The sequence below is a fragment of the Oncorhynchus kisutch genome, linkage group LG26 (genome assembly GCF_002021735.2).
Source record: "Oncorhynchus kisutch isolate 150728-3 linkage group LG26, Okis_V2, whole genome shotgun sequence".
In the NCBI taxonomy this organism is placed as follows: domain Eukaryota; kingdom Metazoa; phylum Chordata; class Actinopteri; order Salmoniformes; family Salmonidae; genus Oncorhynchus; species Oncorhynchus kisutch.
The window spans coordinates 10,063,304-10,071,096 of record NC_034199.2 but is presented as its reverse complement, the minus strand read 5'-3'; positions in this window follow the sequence as shown (position 1 = coordinate 10,071,096).

Here is a 7,793-nt window from a genome sequence, read left to right as displayed (position 1 = left end):
TTTATTTAACCACGTAGGCCAGTTGAGAACAAGTTCTCATTTACAACTGCGACCTAGCCAAGATAATGCAAAGCAGTGCGACACAAACAACAACACAGAGTTACAAATGGAATAAACAAATGTACAGTCAATAACACAATAGAAAAAGTATATATACAGTGTGTGCAAATGGCGTGAGGAGGTAAGGCAATAAATAGGCCATAGTAGCGAAGTAATTACAATTTAGCAAATTAACACTAGAGTGATAGATGTGCAGATGATGATATGCAAGTAGAAATACTGGTGTGCAAAAGAGCAGAAAAGTAAATAAAAACACTATGGGGATGAGGTAGGTAGATTGTATGGGCTATTTACAGATGGGATATGTACAGCTGCAGAGATCGGTTAGCTGCTCAGATAGCTGTGGTTTAAAGTTAGTGAGGGAGATATAAATCTCCAACTTCAGCAATTTTTGCAATTCGTTCCAGTCATGGGCAGCAGAGAACTGGAAGGAAAGGCGGCCAAAGCAGGAGTTGGCGTTGGGGATGACCAGTGTGATATACCTGCTGGAGTGCGTGCTACGAGAGGGTGTTGCTATGGTGACCAGTGAGCTGAGATAAGGCGGAGCTTTACCTAGCATAGACTTATAGATGACTTGGAGCAAGTGCGTCTGGCGACGAGTATGTAGCGAGGGCTAGCCGACGAGAGCATACCGGTCGCAGTGGTGGGTGGTATATGGGGCTTTGGTGACAAAACGGATGGCACTGTGTTAGACTGCATCGAGTTTGCTGAGTAGAGTGTTGGAGACTATTTAAATGACATTGCCGAAGTCGAGGATCGGTAGGATAGTCAGAGGGTATGTTTGGCAGCGTGAGTGAAAGAGGCTTTGTTGCGAAATAGGAAGCTGATTTTGAATTGGAGATGTTTCATATGATTCTGGAAGAAGAGTTTACAGTCTAGCCAGAAACCTAGGTATTTGTAGTTGTCCACATATCGGAACCGTCCTGAGTGGTGATGCTAGTCGGGCGGGCGGGGGCAGGCAGCGAACGGTTGAAAAGCATGCCTTTAGTTTTACTAGCGTTTAAGAGCAGTTGTAGGCCACGGAAGGAGTGTTGTGTGGCATTGATGCTCGTTTGGAGGTTTGTTAACACAGTGTCCAAAGAAGGGCTAGATGTATACAAAATGGTGTCGCCTGCATAGAGGTGGATCAGGGAATCACCCGCAGCAAGAGCGAAATCATTGATATATACAGAGAAAAGAGTTGGCCTGAGAATTGAACCCTGTGGTATTCCCATAGAGACTGCCAGAGGTCTGGACAACAGGCCCTCCGATTTGACACACTGAACTCTATCTGAGAAGTAGTTAGTGAAGCAGGTGAGGCAGTCATTTGAGAAACCAAGGCTGTTGAGTCTGCCGATAAGAATACTGTGATTGACAGTCGAAAGCCTTGGCCAGGTTGATGAAGATGGCTGCACAGAACTGTCTTTTATCGATGGCACACCCGTGACCAGCTCGGAAACCAGATTACACAGCGGACAAGGTACGGTGGGATTCGAAATGGTCAGTGGTCTGTTTGTTGACTTTAGAAAGGCAGGGCAGGATGGATATAGGTCTATAAAAGTTTGGGTCTAGAGTGACACCCCCTTTGAAGAAGGGGATGAATGCAGCAACTTTCCAATCTTTAGGGATCTCGGACAATACGAAAGAGAGGTTGAACAGACTGGTAATAGGGGTTGCAACAATGGCGGCGGATAATTTTAGAAAGAAAGGGTCCAGATTGTCTAGCCAAGCTGATTTGTACAGGTCCAGGTTTTGCAGCTCTTTCAGAACATCTGCTATCTGGATTTGGGGGAAGGAGAAGCTGGGGAGGCTTGGGCAAGTCGCTGCGGGGGGTGTGGAGCTGTTGGCCGGGGTTGGTGTAGCCAGGAGGAAAGCATGTCCAGCCGTAGACAAATGCTTATTGAAATGTTCGATTATCGTGGATTTATCGGTGGTGACAGTGTTTCCTAGCCTCAGTGCAGTGGGTGGCTGGGAGGAGTTGCTTTTATTCTCCATGGACTTTACAGTGTCCCAAAACTTTTTGGAGTTAGAGCTACAGGATGCAAATTTCTGTTTGAAAAAGGTAGCCTTTCCTAACTGACTGCGTGTATTGGTTCCTGACATCCCTGAAAAGTTGCATATTCGATGCTAGTGCAGTCTGCCACAGGATGTTTTTGTGCTGGTCAAGGGCAGTCAGGTCTGGAGTGAACCAAGGGCTATATCTGTTCTTAGTTCTACATTTTTTTAATGGGGCATTCTTATTTAAGATGGTGAGGAAATTACCAGGCATCCTCTACCGACGGGATGAGGTCAATATCCTTCCAGGATATCCAGGCCAGGTCGATTAGAAAGGCCTGCTTGCAGAAGTGTTTTAGGGAGCATTTGACAGTGATGAGGGGTGGTTGTTTGACCACGGACCCATAGTGGATGCAGGCAATGCGGCAGTGATCGCTGAGATCCTGATTGAAAACAGCAGAGGTGTATTTGGAGGGCAAGTTGGTCAGGAAAATATCTATGAGGATGCCCATGGTTACGGATTTAGGGTTGTACCTGGTGGGTTCCTTGATAATTTGTGTGAGATTGAGGGCATCTATCTTAGATTGTAGAACTGCCTGGGGTGTTATCATATCCCAGTTTAGGTCACCTAACAGAATGAACTCTGAAGATAGATGGGGGGCAATCAATTCACATATGGTGTCCAGGGCACAGGTGGGAGCTGAGGGGGATCTGTAACAGCCGGCAACAGTGAGAGACTTATTTCTGGAGAGATTCATTTTTTAAATTAGAAGCTCGAACTGCTTGGGAATGGACCTGGAAAGTATGACAGAACTTTGCAGGCTATCTCTGCAGTAGATTGCGACTCGTCCCCCTTTGGCAGTTCTATCTTGATGGAAAATGTTGTAGTTGGGGATGGAAATCTCCGAATTTTTGGTGGCCTTCCTAAGCCAGGATTCAGACATGGCAAGGACATCAGGGTTGGCGCAGTGTGCTAAAGCAGTGTGTAAAACAAACTTAGTGAGGAGGCTTCTGATGTTAACATGCATGAAACCAAGGCTTTTACAGTTACAGAAGTCAACAAATGAGAACGCCTGGGGACACGCAGTGCCTGGTTATGGTTTTGTAATGTTTTTAACTTATTTTTCCATTTCTTTGAATGTCTTGAACTGAAAGGATATATCAGAGATTTGCATACTTTTAGGTAAAAGCCAATGAGAGGAGCTCAAGATTTGAAAGAGAAAATAGGGGGGAGATGTTCAAATGAGCATTACAATAAAGAGTTAACTGACCCAGGGATGAATGATGGCTGCCACACCACACAGCACCTGCATGCTCTCTCCCACGCCCACCCCTCCAGCCACTCTGTTTGGCCATTGACCATGTTTTCTCCTGTTTCCTTGCGATTAATAAGTTGACCTCTCTCTTGGTTTATCATCCTCTTTGCCCAATAAATCAAGAGAGGAATGGTACCAACTCCAGCATAGAGCTCCACTTTGCCCTGCAGCCATGACAGGGGCTCTGCACTCCAGTGACATAGAGTATTCCCATGTGTATCTGTGTATGGATTCCAGGGTCGGTGCTGCAAAAAGAAACAAAAGATGGCTTGTAATGTTGTGACCAAGGCCCCAAAGGCTAATTTGTAAGGAAAAAGGGAAACTTTCATCCAAAGATGCCTTGGGAGGCAAATCAATCAAAGTGATGAGCAATATGTCTAAATAATACATTTCATGTTCTCTCTTACAAACTGTTTTTTTTGTAAATTTTATTGTATTTAAAAATGAACGTCACATTCAAGCATTCATTGAGGTCCACTGTGCAAGGGAGAGCAGAGTTCCACTGAAGTCCACAGTGAGAATATTAGAGAAGAGGCTGTGGAATGATTTCACTATGAAACCGTCACTGATGATAGCATGTGACAGTCTGCTGAGCAAACCACTTCCTGAATTGGGTGGAACATATTGTGCTTTACCATGTTGTGATATATTTTCCAAAAGATAGCTATTTTTAGTCTCACTTTACGTAATACTTTATCTATGCAATGTAAACAACAACTTTCTACTTCAGGAAGTTGACATCTAATACACAGGTGGATCTGCTCGTTTATAAAATTCTAGATTATTTTATCATAAACTATGTACAATACAAAGGCTAATACTGTATCAATTGGCATCTGTTTCTATTTCCTGTTGGAATATGCTAGCAAGGTTAGAATCTGAATAAGCTAGTCTGCACACATTCAAAAACAAATCTTTAATCTTTTTAATTAAATATTTAACTATGAAGTTGAACATGTTTATGAATGTTTTTAGGGAGGATAAGGAGGATTGCATCGAGTGTCAGAGTTCAATTAACAATAAATGTTTTTACTTGGTGTAAGGGCCATCTAGTGGAAAGACTGCTGTCATTACACAATGGGTGCACCCTACAAGGTTGACTTATTTTCTCAGAATGGTCTGAAATGTGTCCAGTCCAGTCTTATGTTTCTTTGCACAATTGAGAACAAACCAGATCAGATCCCCAGGGAAAACAAAGCGTTGTTGTGACTCTTGTTGTGACTCACCTAATGATGTGTAAGCTCCTATCAGGAATAAGAGAGAGGATGTCATCATGTGATACTATTAGGTTACCAACAGACATTGGCTAGTAGTGAAAAGGTTTGTGAGAAGAAAGTTAGACCCTCATGGTTGGATTGAATAGCAGATCAGAAGCTCAGTAGATAGATTACAAATCAAATTGTAATTGATTTACTACTATTTGTGAGTAAATTATGCACTTTATCTGAAAATGCCGAATGATAATATAAGTGAAGTGTAGTGATGTATTTCAGTGATCACGTGATGTGAGTGCAAACTGTAACCAGATCCAAAATTAAAGTAGTTATCATTAATAGCAGGCTAAATGTAGGCCCAATGTTGTTTGTTGAATACTGTTTGTTGTGTGCAAATGTGGTGAAATGTACAATCTAGTAGTGTTTGAGAGAATCTCAATTGCATTTCCTTGATTCCTCAATCCTTCTCTCCTTGTCGCCTACTCAAAATCCACTGGATGAAAAGGTCAGGGGGTGGGATTGGATGAGAAGTTCACAGGGGAGGAACCTCTGAACTTTTGAGAAGGTGGCGAAGAGAGGAACCAAGAAAATGCCATTTATATTCTCCCTTTTTCCTGTAGTTTGAGACAAGGCCTCTAGATGGCATGCTAACACAGACATAAATGTACACAGAACAAAAATACAAACGCAACATCCAACAATTTCTAAGATTTTACTGAGCTACAGTTCATATAAGGAAATCAGTGAATTAAAATCAATTCATTAGGCTAATCTATGGATTTCACATGACTGGAAATACAGATATGCATCTGTTGGTCACAGAAACCTGTCACAGATACCAGTCCGTATCTGTGTGACCACCATTTTCCTCATGCAGCGCAACATCTCCATTGCATACAGTTGATCAGGGTGTTTATTGTGCCCTGTGGAATGTTGTCCCACACCTCTGCAATGGCCGTGCGAAGTTGCTCGATATTGATGGGAACTGGAACATGCTGTCCTACACGTCGATCCAGAGCATCCCAAACATGCTCAACGGGTGACATGTCTGGTGAGTATGCAGCCAATGAAAGAACGGGGACATTTCATCTTCCAGGAATTGTGTACGGATCCTTGCAACATGGGGCCATTATCATTCTAAAACATGACGTCATGGTGGCACGAATGGCACGATGAATGGCATGACAATGGGCCTCAGGATCTCGTCGTGGTATCTCTGTGCATTCAAATTGCCATCGATAAAATGCAATTGTGTTCACTGTCTGTAGCTTATGCCTGCCCATTCCATAACCCCACCGCACCATGGGGCTCTCTGTTCACAATGTTGACATCAGAAAACCGCTGGCCCACACGATGCCATACACGCTGTCTGCCATCTGCCCTGTACAGTTGAAACCAGGATTAATCCATGAAGAGCACACTTCTCCAGCGTGTCTATGGCCATCGAAGGTGAGCATTTGCCTTCTGAAGTCAGTTACAAAGCTGAACTGCAGTCAGGTTAAGACCCTGGTGAGGACGAAGAGCACGCAGAGGAGCTTCCTTGAGACCGTTTCTGACAGTTTGTGCAGCAATTCTTCGGTTGTGCAAACCCATAGTTTCATCAGCTGACCAGGGTGGTTGGTCTCAGACTATCCTGCAAGTGAAGAAGCTGGTTGTGGATGTCCGGGGCTGGCATGGTTACATCTGGTCTGCGGTTGTGAGGCCGGTTGGACGTACTGACAAATTCTCTAAAATTACGTTGGAGGCGGCTTATGGTAGAGAAATGAGCATTCAATTATCTGGCAACAGCTTGTGTGGACATTCCTGCAGTCAGCATGCCAATTGCACAATCCCTCAAAACTTGAAACATCTGTGGCATTTTGTTGTATGACAAAACTGATCATGCTGTTAAATCAGCATCTTTAAAAATATATATATATATATTTTTTTTTACAGCTTTTCTGCTACATATACATACACTTTATATATACATTTTACATACACATTTTACATACATAGTACTTTTATATAAATCAGTCCCATAACAATAATACATTACCAAACATAAACTCTTTAATCCCACCCCTCAACCACTCTCAGCCCATCCCACCTATCAGCATAGACCACCCTCGTTTGGTTTCCATGTGCTATTAATCATTCCCATCTGTTCATTTCCAGCTGCCAAAGAGAAGTTGGAAAGTGGTCCGAAATGTCAGTATAAAGTACAGCTGTATTAGACACATTATTCAAAGAATTTGTAAAAAATATTATCAATAAAGGTGGTATATGATTCTCACTTTATATAAATGTATGTTGAAATCATCCAATAGAAAACAAATTGTATCTTCATTATTAATCAAATCCTAGGTTGATGCAAGGATATCAATGAAACTACCAATGTCAGAATCAGGTGATGAACAAAAATGGACACTCCTCTCACTCTTGATGTTCTACAGTGGTGAACAGCATTATAAGGAGACATGTCATAAAGCATGGTTGTCAACCATGTTTCTGGAAGGGCAACAATGGAATGTTCATGACTGAGAGAAGACAGATAATGAATAAGGTGGTCATGATTTTTAAGAAGACTGAACGTTCAAACGAAAGGTAGAAAATAAGCTTGTCTTGGAATTAGATAAACTGCTATACAGGTTGATAAATTGCTTAACAATAAATTACTTCTGGTAAATGTCAAGAAATTTGAATCTGGATCAAACACAATCATTATATTTATAATTTGCTTCATTAATATCTAATGGGTTAAAAACCATGTTATCAGGTTTGATATCCTGCCCAACTAAGTGATTGTCGACTACAGGAAAAGGAGGACCGAGCATGCCCCATTCTCATCGACGGGGCTGTAGTGGAGCAGGTTGAGAGCTTCAAGCTCCTTGGTGTCCACACCACCAACAACCTATCATGGTCCAAACACACCAAGACAGTCATGAAGAGGGGACGACAAAGCCTATTCCCCCTCAGGATTTGGCATGGGACCTCAGATCCTCAAGTCTCTCACCGTTGCCACTTGTTATAAACCCTCCTCAGCCCCCAGCTGTGCACTGGACACCATATGCAAATTGATTGCCCCCCATTTATCTTCACAGTTTGTTCTGTTAGGTGACCTAAACTGGGATATGCTTAACACCCCGGCTGTCCTACAATCTAAGCTAGGTGCCCTCAATCTCACACAAATTATCAAGGAATCTACCAGGTAATCCCTAAATCCATAACCATGGGCATCCTCTTAGAT